At 44.0% G+C, this 15,521-nt stretch overlaps 1 long non-coding RNA gene across 1 annotated transcript; it reads right to left on the bottom strand.

The window, feature by feature from the left end:
- Window positions 1-1,357: 1,357 nt before the first annotated feature.
- On the bottom strand, window positions 1,358-15,316 carry LOC139747947 (uncharacterized). The gene is made up of 4 exons (XR_011712485.1): window positions 9,195-15,316; window positions 8,822-8,958; window positions 8,279-8,407; window positions 1,358-2,086 (listed from the first exon to the last, which is right to left on the bottom strand). It is a non-coding gene; the product is annotated as an uncharacterized lncRNA (long non-coding RNA).
- Window positions 15,317-15,521: the final 205 nt, after the last annotated feature.

A 15,521-nucleotide genomic window follows, 5' to 3' on the forward strand; every position in this document is an offset into this window, starting at 1 on the left:
TGGGGACGTAGGCTCCCAGCTGCGGTCGTATGCTCCCAGCTGGGGTCGTAGGCTCCCAGCTGTGGTCGTGGGTTCCCAGCTGGGGTCGTGGGCTCCCAGCTGGGGTCGTGGGCTCCCAGCTGGGGTCGTGGGCTCCCAGCTGGGGACGTAGGCTCCCAGCTGGGGACGTAGGCTCCCAGCTGGGGTCGTGGGCTCCCAGCTGGGGTCGTGGGCTCCCAGCTGGGGTCATGGGCTCCCAGCTGGGGTCGTGGGCCCCAGCCGCGTTCGTGGGCTCCCAGCTGCGGTTGTGGGCTCCCAGCTGGGGACGTGGGCTCCCAGCTGCAGTCGTATGCTCCCAGCTTGGGTCGTGGGCTCCCAGCTGCGGTCGTGGGCTCCCAGCTGGGGACGTAGGCTCCCAGCTGCGGTCATATGCTCCCAGCTGGGGTCGTAGGCTCCCAGCTGTGGTCGTGGGTTCCCAGCTGGGGTCGTGGGCTCCCAGCTGGGGTCGTGGGCTCCCAGCTGGGGTCGTGGGCTCCCAGCTGGGGACGTAGGCTCCCAGCTGGGGACGTAGGCTCCCAGCTGGCGACGTAGGCTCCCAGCTGCGGTCGTGGGCTCCCAGCTGCGGTCGTGGGCTCCCAGCTGCGGTCGTGGGCTCCCAGCTGCGGTCGTGGGCTCCCAGCTGGGGTCGTGGGCTCCCAGCTGGGGTCGTGGGCCCCCAGCTGCGGTCGTGGGCTCCCAGCTGGGGTCGTGGGCTCCCAGCTGGGATCGTTGGTGCTCCCAGCCTGCGGTCCGTGGGCTCCCAGCTGGGGTCGAGGGGCTCCCCAGCTGCGTCGTGGGCTCCCAGCTGCGGTCGTGGGCTCCCCAGCTGGGTCGTGGGCCTCCCCAGCTGCGGTCGTTGGGCTCCCTGCTGGCGGTCGTGGGCTCCCAGCTGCGGTTTGTGGGCTCCCAGCTGGGGTTGTAGGCTCCCAGCTGCGGTCGTATGCTCCCAGCTGGGGTCGTGGACTCCCTGCTGGGGTCGTGGGTTCCCAGCTGGGGTCGTGGGCTCCCAGCTGTTGTCATAGGCACCCCACTGGGGTCGTGGGTTCGTCGCTGAGGTCATGGGCTCCCAGTTGGAGTCGTAGGCCCGCAGCTGGGGTCGTGGGTTCCCAGCTGGGGTCGTGGGTGCCTCGCTGGGGTCGTGGGCTCTCAGCTGGGGTCGTGGGCTCTCAGCTGGGGTCGTGGGCTCTCAGCTGGGGTCGTGGGCTCCCTGCTGGGGACGTAGGCTCCCAGCTGCGGTCGTAGCTCCCAGCTGGTGCGGTCGTGGGTTTCCCAGGCAGGGGTTGTGGGCTCCAGCGGGGGGCCGTGGTTTCCCCCGCTGGGGGTCGTCCGGCTCCCCAGCTGGGGTCGTCGCCTTCGATCTGGGGTCGTCGGCTCCCTGCTGGGGTCGCCGGCTCCTAGCTAGGGACGTATGCTCCCAGCTGCGGTCGTAGGCTCCCAGGTGGGGTCGTGGGCTCCCAGCTGGGGTCGTGGGTTTCCAGCTGGGGTCGTGGGTTCCCAGCTGGGGTCGTTGGCTCCCCGCTGGGGTTGTCAGCTCCCAGCTGGGGTCGTGGGCTTCCAGCTGCTGTCGTAGGCTCCCAGCTGGGGTCATGGTCTCCCTGCTGGGGTCGTCGGTTCCCGGCTGGGGTCGTCGTTTCCCAGCTGGGGTCGTGGGCTCCCACCTGGGGTTGTGGGCTCCCAGCTGCTGTCGTGGGTTCCCACCTGGGGTTGTGGGCTCCCCGCTGTGGTCGTGGGCTCCCACCTGGGGTCGTGGGCCCCCAGCTGGGGTCGTGGTTACCCCGCTGGAGTCATGGTCTCCCCTCTGGGGTCGTGGGTTCCCAGCTGGTGTCATCGGTTCTCAGCTGGGGTCGTCGGTTCTCAGCTGGGGTCGTGGGGGTCCAGCTGGGGGCGTGGGCTCCCAGCCATGGCTAAATTGGATGGCCACAGCCATGCCCTTGCAGCCATGGCTGTCCTGATTTTGGCTGTAGGCACCTTGATGCAGCCAAAGGTGCCTTACTGCAGCAACAGGTATCCTTCAGCAGTCATGGGTACCCTGCTATGGCTGTGGCAGTGATCATGGCAACCCTGCTACCTAAGATGTCCGTTAATACATGATATTCATGTAATTGATTAAAGTTTCAAAAGGTATAAGTAAAATATCTAATGTTCCTAATCAACAATATACTGAGATTTTACGTGAAATCTACTCTTTGAAGAAACATGACCTGAAAAGTACCAGGAACTATTACCATTTTGCCAAACAATATTTCAAAATTCCAAAATTAGAGCTCAATTTATAAGTGACTTTCTTACTTCAAAAATTATGTCCTAGACTTATAATAATGCTACCTTTAGTTACATAGTGAACCATACGAGTAGCAAATAATGGAACTGAGTTTGTATTTAATTCAGACAACTGTAAAATTGTAATAGCCAAAGAGTAACATTTGAATACCAGACTCATTGTAGGCAGGAGAAATAGGCATTATGACAATACAATGCTTTCATAACTCATTTACCTTAAGATTTACTATAATGCTTCATAGGACCATTAGTGAATGATTATGAATGGCTAATAATTATGAGATATATTGAATGTAATTAATTATAAGCTTGGTTATAGAAGTTAATGGCCGAGACAAGATTTTGACCACAAAATCATATTCAGCATGAAAGATATGAACTATTCTTGGATTTCACTGGAAATTTTAAGGAAAAACATCAAAGCTAAAGAACTCAAAAGTGGAAGATTATTTAGAAATAGGATTCTTTGCCTCAAATAATGAATTAAAGTATGTATTGTAATACTTCTTAGTGCACATTGGCATCAAATGAATATGAGTAGCAAATAGCTCTGTAATTAGACTTTGAAATAGTGGCTACTATGCAAAATTTGGACACCAGAATCTCGTTCAACAATAAAAAGATATGACCAACACATTTTGAATTGAATTTATTTCCTGAATGCTGATGGCAAGAAATGCATATAGTTGTTCAAGATGTTTTCCAGACCAAAAACCTGTTTTAAAAGTACAAACAATGAAAGGATTCATTTGAAAAACTAGCCAAAAATGTTTTTGAATTACTACTAGGGCTAATATATAGTGAACAGTTATGAACAGTGCATAATTATGAAACATATTCGAGCATGTAATTGATTATAAGTGGAAATGATCCCAAAGCAATATTTGGGTCCCAGAATCTCATTCAACATGAAAAATATGACTAGTTTTAGAATTGGAATATGATAAAAAAAACTTTTCAAATAACCTAAATTGTACCGTAATTCTTTTTTGGGCTGATACCAAATGATTATCAATGGCAAGTTCAAATGCTCATAAAACATCTTTTTTTCATACTTAATTGCCATCTCTCTCATTAGCAAGATTGCACCAGGGAAAAGACGAAGAACAGGCAGGGGAGGAAGCGAAGGTTCTGGGAGCGATGAAGAATGTGCAGGAGAGAATGTTATCTCAGAGAGCAAAAATGTGCAAGTCTGAAGGAATAGCAGTTCCAACAATGTTATATGGTTGCGAGGCAATGGCTATACTATGATAGTGTTGTTCAGAGGAGGGTGGATGTGTTGTAAGTAAAGTGTTTGAGGACAATATGTGGTGCGAGGTGGTTTGATCGAGTAAGTAATGAAAGGATAAGAGAGATGTGTGGAAATAAAAAGATTGTGGTTGAGAGAGCAGAAGAGGGTGTGTTAAAATGGTTTGGACATATGGAGAGAGTGAGTGAGGAAAGATTGACAAAGAGGAAATATGTGTCAGGGGTGGAGGGAATAAGGAGTAGTAGACCAAACTGGAGGTGGAAGGATGGAATGAAAAAGATTTTGAGTGACTGGGGCCTAAACATACAGGAGGGTGGGAGGTGTGCAAGGAAAAGAGCAAATTGGAACAACATGGTATACCGGGGGTCAACATTCTGCCAGTGGACTGAACTAGGGCATGTGAAACATCTGGGGTAAACCATGGAAAGGTGTGTGGGGCCTGGATGTGGAAAGGGAGCTGTGGTTTGGATGCATTACACATGACAGCTAGTGACTGTGAATGAATGTGGCCTTTTTTGTCAGTTTTCCTAGCGCTACCTCACTGAAGCAGGGGGTAGCGATGCTGTTTCCTGTGGGGCGGGGTGGTACCAGGAATGGATTAAGGCAAACATGAATATATACATGTCTATCTATTTATCTATCTATATCCCTGATGCCTGTTCCTTTCTGGAAGTCCCTCAATGTGGCAGCCACAGCAACAAAGTCTCCATAACTAGTGAAGTCAATTGCCACTTATCATCATTTGGGCTTCTTCCAGTCTTTCTCCCCCCCATATCCAAATCACAATTTAGCATACTTTTTTTCTTTCACTATAAGTTTACAAAATCTACACTGTTGATCAGTTTCCCTTTAAACACCATTACTTTACTTTTACTTGCACTTGCCTTCAATCGCTCATGCATAAACACATCATAAAACACGCTTACAACCTTCTGCAATTCCTCTTCACTCTCAGCAAAAAACAGTTTCATCCGTGAACAGTCTCGCCACAAGCCACCATATCTCATTGCCACACTCCATCTCAGCATTCCCTTTCTGTAGTTTTGCTACCATCTCATCACTTTATCCATATATATATATATTAAAAGCCACTGTGACATCACACAGCCCAACCTCACACCCACATGTATACTGAAACTTTTGCTCAACTCTCTATCCACTCTTACACATGCATTTTCTCCTATATAGGAGGCTTTCACACCATCCAATTCTTATCCCCCTACCCCGTATATCTTTAACACATCCCATAAAGCATTCAACTCGACAGTCATATGCTTTCTCGATCCATAAAAGTTGCATGCAGTTTCTTCCCTTTTGTTAAATACTTTTCCACAGTAATCTTTACCTCAAAAATCTGATCCACACATTTCCTACTTTACCTAAAATCCCCTTGCTCCTCACTTTTTCTGCTTTTAGTCACTTCCATCATTCTATCAATCAACATTTTTGCATACACTTTTCTTGATATACTTGACAGACTTATTCCCCTATAATTGCTACATATTTCCTTAGCACTTTTTCCTCTGAATAAAGGAACAATGATAATTTCACCCATTCCTCATGCACAACATTCTGTTTCCACATGAAAAGACACATCAGATGCATCTACTCTACCACACTTTCTCCTCCATACTTCAGCATTTCAGCCATAATCCCATCCACTCCAGGTACCTTTCATACCTTCAGCCTCATTATTGCCCTTCTTACCTCCCTTTTTGCTATAGACCCTTGCTCCTGTATCCTCCTCCATCCATTCTCCATACCAATACATGTAACAACTCCCTCCCCCAACTTCTCCCACATTCATCAGTTTTTCAAAATACTCTTTCCATCTTCCTTTCATTTCCTTCTTTTGATTTAGCAACTCCCCTTCCTTACTTCTTACATTATCATTTCCACTTTTACATCCACCTCTTACCTTTCTCACCTATTTCCAGTGTGAGTTCTTATAATCCTGAATTTTTCACTTTACTTTCTTGCAAAATCTTCCTCTACTTTTTCGTTGCTTTTCTCTTCAAGCTTCTTTACATTCCACTTATTCTATATTCTTCCCTCCTCCTTTGCTGAACTTCCACTGGCACATTCCTCTCAAGCAATTTACCATATGCCTATTTCTTCTTTTCCTAATCTCTTCCACCCTCCATGCATTGCCCTTTTTTATTGTATCTTACGACCTCGTATCCAACTATTAATTCTACAACCTTTAACTGTATTTCTCTAAACATTTTAAATACCTCATTCACACATGGCTACATTCCTACATTCACTGTACTAACATCTAAGTTTTCAGTTATCTTCTCTTTATACTCCTCCCTACATTTTTTCTGATTCATCTTCTTGCTTGCCAACACTTACCTCACCATTCTTCCCTACACCATACCTCCACTTCTACATGATCCTTATCCTTACAAGAACAAGGAAGTGGTCAGTCTCCAAACAAACCTCTCAGTTCTAGCATCCAGCCTGTCTTTCTCAATCTTTCATCCACTGCCACATATTTAAAGTCTTTTGCTTCTATGTTCCATCATTCCTCATCCATGTATATCTGTGGATCATCTTGTGCTGAAACGGGTGTTTTTGCAAGGAATAAATCCCCCTCAGCACAGCCATCCACAAGATAACTTCTATTCTCATTTACTACAGGAACTCCCCATTTACCATCTAACTCTCAAATGTCATCCCATCCCACTTTTGCAATCATATCGCCCAATACAACCATGTTTCTCTCAGTCTCAAAATCATTTGTAGTCATTCAGATTTTACCAGAAACGCTTCATTTCATCCTTGCCTTGCACAGTCTTTATATTCACAGGCACATATACTTCAATTCCAGTCTTTCATTTTACCCACACTATACTTGATCCATTCCATCCATGCTCTGTAACACCCTCCCACACACTCGTTGATTTTAATTCACTATCGTCCATACCACTCTTTCCACGCCCGCCCCTAACTTGCATCTATCATTTCCATTTTCAGTCCACACACTCTGCCCAAGGATATGGGTTTCCACCGATCCCCAGCACATCTGAACTACAACTTTTTGACTTCTCCATAAGCTCTCCTTTTACTCTCACCAGTCAACCCACTTACATTCAGCGCCATCACTCTCAGTCGCTCATCTCTTTACTCCAGAGTTTGCCCTACATATGTATACGTGTGTGTGTGTGTGTGTTCTTCGGCTGTTATAAGCTTTTGATGTGGTTACCCACTGGAGGTTAACTGAAAAGGAGCTACAGGCAGGAACAAGTGATGGGCTTTTAACTGGATGGAAGAATAAGACTACATTATTGGAAGGGAGCAAAGTGGGCTGGCATTGCAAGTGACGTGCTACAAGGCTCAGTCTTAGGCCCACATCTATTCTTGGTGTATATAAACAACTTGCCTAATGGACTGGAATTGTATCCGAATATGTTTGTGGATGATGCTAAGACCGTCAGGGAAATATAAATCGGTGATGCAAGTCCTTGGTGTGATTATTACCTAACGGGTAATAGATTACAGGAATCTTCATGTGAAAGAGATCTAGGATAGACACTGTGCTTAATTCGTTGCCTGAGCTACACTTTAGAACTATGAAAAAGGTATACCGTCTGCTGGCAAATATAAGAATCACGAGATTTAAAATGATTTACTACTTAGATCTAGACTGGTTTATATCTTAAAAGTCTGGTCACTGCGCTTAAAGAATCACAAAGATCTGATTGAGGGGGTAGAGAGAAAAGCAACTAATATGGTACCTGAATAAAGAAAATTGAACTACAATGAGAAAATGGGGGTTGAAAAGCTGTCCCCCATGGAAGAGTTGTGGGGGACGTGATAACTGAACGATGCAGCACAAAATCAACCAGAGGCCATAGAAAAAAACTGGATAAACTAGTTAGAAAGGATGTTATAGGGAAGGTGTATGGTTGGAATAAAGTATCCCTGTCAGTGATATATGTAGTTTGCAGAGGTTTAAAAGGCTATCTGATGGCAGGGAAAGTTCATAAGTTGGGGCCCAACGAGTGAAGAACTCTCCCTGTGTATACAAAAAGGTATTCACAGGAGATACAAAAACAGAATCAGCCCACACATACATTTCCTAGTGTATAGTTGGTGGCTAAAGATCCCCCACCCGAAAATCGTGCACACACACATTACCTCATATGTCAGAAGTAGGCACACCATACAACCCAAAACGTAACGAGCAAAGATGAGGCAACCAGCAGGATAATCAAATAAGTGATAACTGCAGTGATAAGCACTTGATCGCTGATAACATTGTCACTGGCATCCTTCACTTTGGCAGTGATACCAAGGTGTATGTATGTATATAACTAAACTAGAGAGTCAGTGACTGAGACCTTTCTTTGTCCCTGGCGCTTCCTCACTAACACAGGAAATGGCAAACAAGTATGAAAGTAAAGAAACTGGAGAGCTCAACTGTTCATCATATAGGATGATTGCTCTCAGTAATATTTTATGTTTCGTAATTATTAGAGTTAATTGTTCACTGGATATTACTCTTCGAAGGTAATCATCCAATAGCAAGTGATATCTGACGCTTGGTAGCAGATGATATAAATCATCTAGTTATTACTATGATAGGCAATAATCTATTTGTTAAAGAGATGGTCAAACCACACCAAATTGTTTAGAAGATATGACTTTCCTTAGTGGACCCAATGAAAGTATGACCTTCATTACGTGCTATACCCACTAATGGGTGAGTGGGCTTAAGTCAAATACCTCACGCAGTTGATTGCCATGTTGAACCTATTGCTGGCGTCTTAGTGGTGTCCTGAAGGTGGTAGGATATAGTCTTGGATGGCACATTCGAGCATCAGGGTTGAGTGTTGGTGGAGGCATAGCTGGTTCCTGCGGATATAGCCAGGCAATGTAGGTGCGAGCTGATGATGGCGTGCTCTACCAGCACTCTAGAGATGTGCTGATGGAGAGCTAAAACACAGGTACACATTAAAGTTATCTTTCTAATAGCTCAATGTCTAGGGTGACTGCTTTGAAAAAAAGTAAGTTATAGAATACTAAAATGCTCTGCAATAGTTAGAGTTGATTGTTCAGTGGCTCTTACAGTATGAAAGTAACTCGTCAAAAGTAAGATATATCCCACACTTAGTAGCTAATGACTCGGCTGATAACTTCAGTCATTAATGTGATGATAAACAGTAATCTATCAAGACCATGGCTTAATCACACCAAGTTACCCAGCCGTCCGTATTCTTTGTGGATGGACCCAGCGAGTGCAAATGAAACAACGCTTTTCGTCCTCACCGAAATGGATTCCGTCAAGAAACCTTCTGGTAAGAAACCTTTTGGCAGCCCCTTGTCTTGGTGATGGTTCCGCGTCATTCAGACTTGAGACATCGCACGGCAAGGTTCTTGAGTACTCACATGCATGTTGCCGGTTCCTGTGGACATAGAAGAGATTAACAAACATCCTTGCAAACCCAGCCTTAAAAAAAAATCTATTTCCACAAGATAACCATCTATCCGAAACCACATTCCCCAGAATTAAGACTATCTCTCGTCTGCCCTCAAGACACCGTGACCCATCTCTTCATCATTATATAAACAAATGATTCAACATACCACAACATCTCTCTTGCTCCTGAAAGTTCCACTAAGACAATAAAGTTGTACTTACATTTCATTTGTCCTACACTCGCCCTAGGCAGACGCCAACGTTCCCACACCTCTCCTTGACTTGTGGTTCCATCTGGTGGACATGGTTACCTTCGACTGTGTTGCGAGAGCCCCTATGGAGAATTCTAAGGTGGGAAGGTAAGGTGTATATGCGACTTGCAATATGCTATTTGGGTTGAGAAGTTAAGATTAACATGGTAGAATGGTCGGTGATCAACATCACATGTTGAATTATGGTTATATCACAATGCCACCGATTCGTATCTGTTCACCCCATTTCTCACATGTTCATTCCATATTTACTTAATAATCGAGACTGGAATGGGCACCACTCAGCTCGGAATATTCCCAGTACCTTGTCTAGCGTTTCACGTAACGAGAAGAGAAAAATATGAAAAAATCTTTTGAGTCAGTGGCAACTTTGGTCCTGGAAATGTAATCATTTCGTATTTTTCTCTTCCAGAATAATCGTCATCCTCAAGGCACACAGCTGGTCCACTTTCCAAACAATTTCAGCAGAGAAGCGAACACACGTCTCTCATGTTGCCGATCACCTCAGGCAACCTCTGTATCACGTCACTCCTCCATATCATGAAAAACGATCCTTAAATCCCAATTTTCTTTCGGTCGAATTTACCAAAATCCGGACAGCCTTCGTACAACGTGGGATTACCAGTTTAATACATTTACCTAAACGTTCTCGTGTCAAATCTGTCTACTCAGTTACAATAGCAGGAGACCTCAACGTCCACTGCTCTTCCAAAAAGAGAGAAACTCGAAATGAATCCAATATACCGCAAGATACGCACTTAACCACCACTTTTCACCTCTGACTATTCTAAACGCTCTATTGCCTCCGCTAGTTCCAATACAAGGGTCCTCATCATGGCCAGTTTTAATATTCTACTCTAACTTCGACAAAATGGAAAAAATGAATTAAAAAGAAATATTCAGAATTCCTGGATGTCTGTTCCGGCACTTTCACATACAGATGAAGAAATACGTCTCCAAGCCATCACGAAACCAAAGAGCTTTTACTTTTATTCTATTCTCTTAGACGCCAGTCCTTTATCATCTAAGTATCTACATTTGAATACAAGTGTCGCTCCTGCATAGCCATGGCCGACAGTCGTCAAAAGCCTGTCAGTAAAACAGTGCAACGTCATCAATCACATGACTAGGCCAGACGTGGGGCGTCTTGCTCGCTGATTCCGGAGATAATAACTCACGCCCCTCGTCAAGGACCATGGTTGTAGAACAAATGCCTAATATCAGCCTTGCCTTCGACGTTGGAGTGACAATGTGGCTACAAATTGCTAGTCATTCGCTCCCACGACACACTTCTGTCTCCGTTTAATTGATAACAATGGACTGACGTTCTAAAAAGGACTAAAGATTCGACAGGGCGTCTCTTGTTCCGTCTCATACAACTGTGGACAATACTATGTCACCATTGAACCTGAACAGACAAATGACTATCGTCTAGGGGCGGTTGTAGCCATGATCTCTCGTTTCTAATCTTGCGTATGGCCAACTTGATCGATGTAGCGTTTCTCCAAGTCATTACACTGTGAAGTAGAAACATACACCGTATGGGTGTTTTCTACATGGGGCCAATACGCTTGTTGTGAAAGAATTCAGTGAATTTCCATTGATAAAGACCACAACGGGAAATCGTGAGAGTATACAGATATTGTCAGTAGGTCTCAAAACCATACGTATCACATTGTCAATTCTTTTCTAAATATCTCAAAAATCGTGAAATGAATGAGTCTGAGGTCACGAATTACTGAGATTTTTTCTCGTGCTTCGTTTTTCAAATGTAAGAGGGAATTGGTGTTCATGCCCAGTTTTTTTTATATGAAAAAAAAAGTAAATCTAACGAGAGCCAGGTGGGAGACTCGACACTGTTTAGCCTATAAAGGAGAAGGTTAAGAGGTGATTTGATACGAATATTCAGAACAGTAAAGGCTGTGGTAATCTTGATCTAGATTACTCTCTGTCATAAGCTTTGTTTGATTTCACTCGTAGAAATGGATCCAAATTCGTGGGCATACATTTTACAATGATCGAGAGAAAGTATTTCTTCTTCAACGTGATCGGTGATGAGGGGGACGATTTTAGTAGAGATTAATCGAAAGAATAGACAATTTTAGTTACGTGCATAAGTTTACAGATCTCTCTCCTTAGCTGTTTGCACTTCTACTATTACTTGCTTTGATATGCAGATCTACAATTATATTGAATACGGTAACAAAGGAAATAACATTCATTTTCTGATTACAGCACTTGGCCACGACTCTTTCTTAAAGTGAGATGGATTTAGATAAATTGCAGATATCAGAGATTGATAGGTTCTTGTCGCCATTGAACACATCTTCCTGAAATTACTGCAGCGTATAGTAGAGCTTAATGATTTCTGTAAAGGGCTATGATATCTAGTATTGCGTTTTGGTATATGCAAAACTAAAACCTACTCTTTCAGTTACTGCTTTCGGCTCAATTTTACGTAATGTGGATCATTCGTTAATGAAGAGTTTACATTCGAAAGGCCACTTGTTCATTTGGAGCGTCAGAGCAAATGGCTGCACAAGAGGTGGAAAAAGAATTTTGCTGGTTATTGACCTCCCTCAAGCAAAGGTTACATTTGGTCACCTCCAATGAATAGTCTGTTCAGCACCTTGACCGAGACGGTATGACCCTTCAGTACAAGGGTACAACAACTGAGCATGAAAGTACGCTAACTGTACATGAAGTATAATGCTATAGGGCGAAAGTACGATAACTAACCACGACGTATGATACTTCAGCGCGAAGGTACGATAACTTACCACGAAGTATGTTCTTTCAGTGCGAAGGTGCGACAACTTAACACTGCGGTACGATGGCGAGGTCTTTGACCTCTTGTCTTTAGATCATCAGGTTAGAGCCATGTCATCATGACCAGCGGCAGAACCGCTGAAATTATATCGAAACTTGATAACATTTGTCGACTTCACACGAAGCTACCAACAAATGTAGCTGGAGTGACCTGATATTTTTTTTTTTCAAAATATTTTACTTTTCAATCGTTTACATTAATTTAGTTTCGATGAAAAAATGGATATAGCTGAAAAGTTTCTACAATACTGACTAATGAAGTAGTTTTCATTAACTATAAAAATCAGGAAAAGACTTGGATTTCTTTTTCTTTGCAATACATAAAAAACTAGTCATATTTTTCTTGCCTCTCCGGATCCTGTTTAAATTTTCGTATTCTTAAAACATATCGATATTTTCTCGTGCATTTTCAGAAATATTTAAAATCTACCAGTAAATTCTAGTGCATTGTGATCATTTTTAAATGTATTGAAGGAGAACACTTGATGTACGAGTAGCACAATATTCACCTCAAAATTAAGCAAACTCGTCGTGTAAATCATTGTATGTACCCAGACATTCTTTTTTAACAGCGTATACGTCAGGTGTGTGTGTGTGTGTGTGTGTGTGTGTGTGTGTATTGGCTATGTACTCTCAGAGGCCCTGGCGCAAACGAGACCTTCAGAGACCTCATGGCCCTCACAACAGCCCACGATTAAACAACTGAACCTTCATGGAATATGAATGATCCTATGTGAGACGAGGCTGGTACACAAGGTAGTCAGGTTCATATAATATAAACCGTTTATCACACTTCCGGTGCAGGCAAGGAGAAGAACACTAACTATCCTTGAGATTCCGGGGCGAAAAGTTAACTCTCCTTCTAATGTCAAATGTGGTTTAACATGAGGATTAACATGGTACACGGAGCCTCATATACCTCTATCAAAATTACAAAGCAGTTTCACACACACACACACAACACACACCCTGTGTGTTGAGGATATGTACAGATACACTCGACAAACCCACGAGAAATACTGTTGAAAATGTCGTTAGAGGGCGAGGCAAAGTGCTAAAGGAGTGGAATTAGGGCAACCATCATACCTGTGTGTTACAAAGGAGTGCAAGGGAGGGAGAGGCGATGATCAGTCTCCTTGACGAGTGTAGTCTATAATGTTCTGCAAGAGATAATCACAAGATAAATAGATAACTTATTACGAGATTACTTGAGCGACAACAAGGTGTCAGGGAAAGGGGGTCATGGGTAACAAACCTCCGATATCCTTGAGACATTGACATCTGTCTTTGACAAGAGTTGGCCGGGTGTTGCCCGCATCTGGACTGCCAGAAAGTCTTTGACACTATTCCATACAGAAGGCTGATGGAGGAGCCGCATCCTTAGATGGATAGATCATCACCTTTGTGGAAGGGAACAGAGGATGAGTATTATGGGAGCATTCTCGAAATGAATTTAAGTCACCATTGAAGTGCCGTAGGGTTCTACTCTGGGACCATTACTGTTTTTGATCCATGTGAATAACTTTGCAGATGTTAACTGCTACTTGTATATGCTTGTGGGTGACGAAGATAATAGGGGATGTGAAAAAGCAGGAAGGTTTGCATCAGCTTACAAGGGGGATCTGATCCGACTCCATGCTGGTCTGATACGTGGTTGATGAAATTCAACCCTAGTACATGTAACGTACAGGCAATGAGGATGAGACCCAATGGAAGGTTTCGGTATGAATGTTATTTACCAGGGAAATACACAGCAGGAATCTGTGTGAAAAGAACTTGTAGGGGTGACATCGTCTTTGACCTGTCGCCAGCGTCTCACATTAGGGGAGCAGTAAAAGGGACAAGTCTGCTGGCAAATATTAGATTAGCATTTAAGTAAATGGATAAGGAATATCTGGCAAATTGTTCTAATCCTACACTAGTCTAGAACTAGAATATGCTTCTCAGGCTTGGTCATCGCACTCAAAGAAGCATAAAGAACTGATAGGGAAGTTCCTGAGAAGGAAAAATAAATATGGTACCAGAATTAAGAGGGCCGAGTTACAGGGGAAAGGTACAGGCCTTAGATTTGCCCACCATGGAAGAGAGAAGAATGATCTTATCAAAACTTTAAGGCTTTTAAATCAGCTTGATGAAGACGGAGAACAATGCCTAGAGAGATGTAGGGAAAGAACGACCCGAGGATATAACGTAAAATTAAAGAAGAAACTTGTTATAAAGGATGTAAAGAGGTCTTTCATGGTATAGGAATAGTGGATGACCGGGATAAATTAATGAATATATATAGTCAATGTCGACAACACAGAACACTTGAAAAGGTATATGACAGTAGAGATGGTTCTAGAGATGGGGCCCCTCGGGTGTAGAACTCCCTCCCCGTACGGTAAAAATAGATAAGAACTTAGCTAATGACACACACCACACACACACACACACACACACACACACACACACACATAGACACACCCAGATTATGACACCCGAAATGACACAACTAGTCAGTCCTATCCACACAGCCGTATATACCAAGAGAGACACTATCACCCAGACAAAAACACAACAGATACATGTACAAACACACACGCCATGACAAACACATTTCCAAGGCGGTAAGAACCCACACACACACAGACACACCCAAGTAACGATTATACAAATCCCTGGTTCAGCTCCCTGCCCTAGTCTAACTAAAGTTTCATATTCCGCTGTACAAACACTGGACTTCCGACGTAATGTACACATGCGGGGTCTTCGCAAGTAAGGCGTGTATAGTGTCTGAGAGAGGGTCGAGGGGCAAGTATTGTCTGTAGAGTTTAGATCGACCCATGTAACTGGTCGAGTAAGGGAGGTAAGTGCCCACAACCCAGCCAAGTCGACCTCATTACCAGGTCGAACTGTCAGTCCATTAACAATCAGTCATCCTTCAAGTTCTGTAGATCTGAATATCCTCACTGAATATCCCCGTGCCACAAAATGCATCGAGGTAACCACATCATTACGAAAAGAGAAGAAGTAGGATTATTCTGAGCCAATCAGCACCTCTCAAAAAGTCCCCAAATTCTCCGAACTGACTACAAAAAACAACGTGAAACTCTCATAAACATTCACATTTAAATATAAGTCTCGACCACCGTCTGGTCAAACTTCACCGCACCGCTACATGATGCCTCCACCACAGCCATTCAGACTTACCCACCCCATCACCTAAAGCCTCATTCATAACCTATTCAGAATTAATCACTCCGTTGCAAAGAGCCTCCTCCACAACCCTCTAGACTTACCCACCTCATCATGATACCCCACCACACCTGTCTATTACCCACCTCATCATATAAACTAACCAGTCACGCTATCATCACATGATACCCCCAGCACAACTATCTATTACCCACCTCATCACATAAACATGATGACACAGCCACAACCAATTCAGACATATCCACCTCAC

Source organism: Panulirus ornatus, chromosome 71 (genome assembly GCF_036320965.1).
Source record: "Panulirus ornatus isolate Po-2019 chromosome 71, ASM3632096v1, whole genome shotgun sequence".
NCBI lineage: Eukaryota > Metazoa > Arthropoda > Malacostraca > Decapoda > Palinuridae > Panulirus > Panulirus ornatus.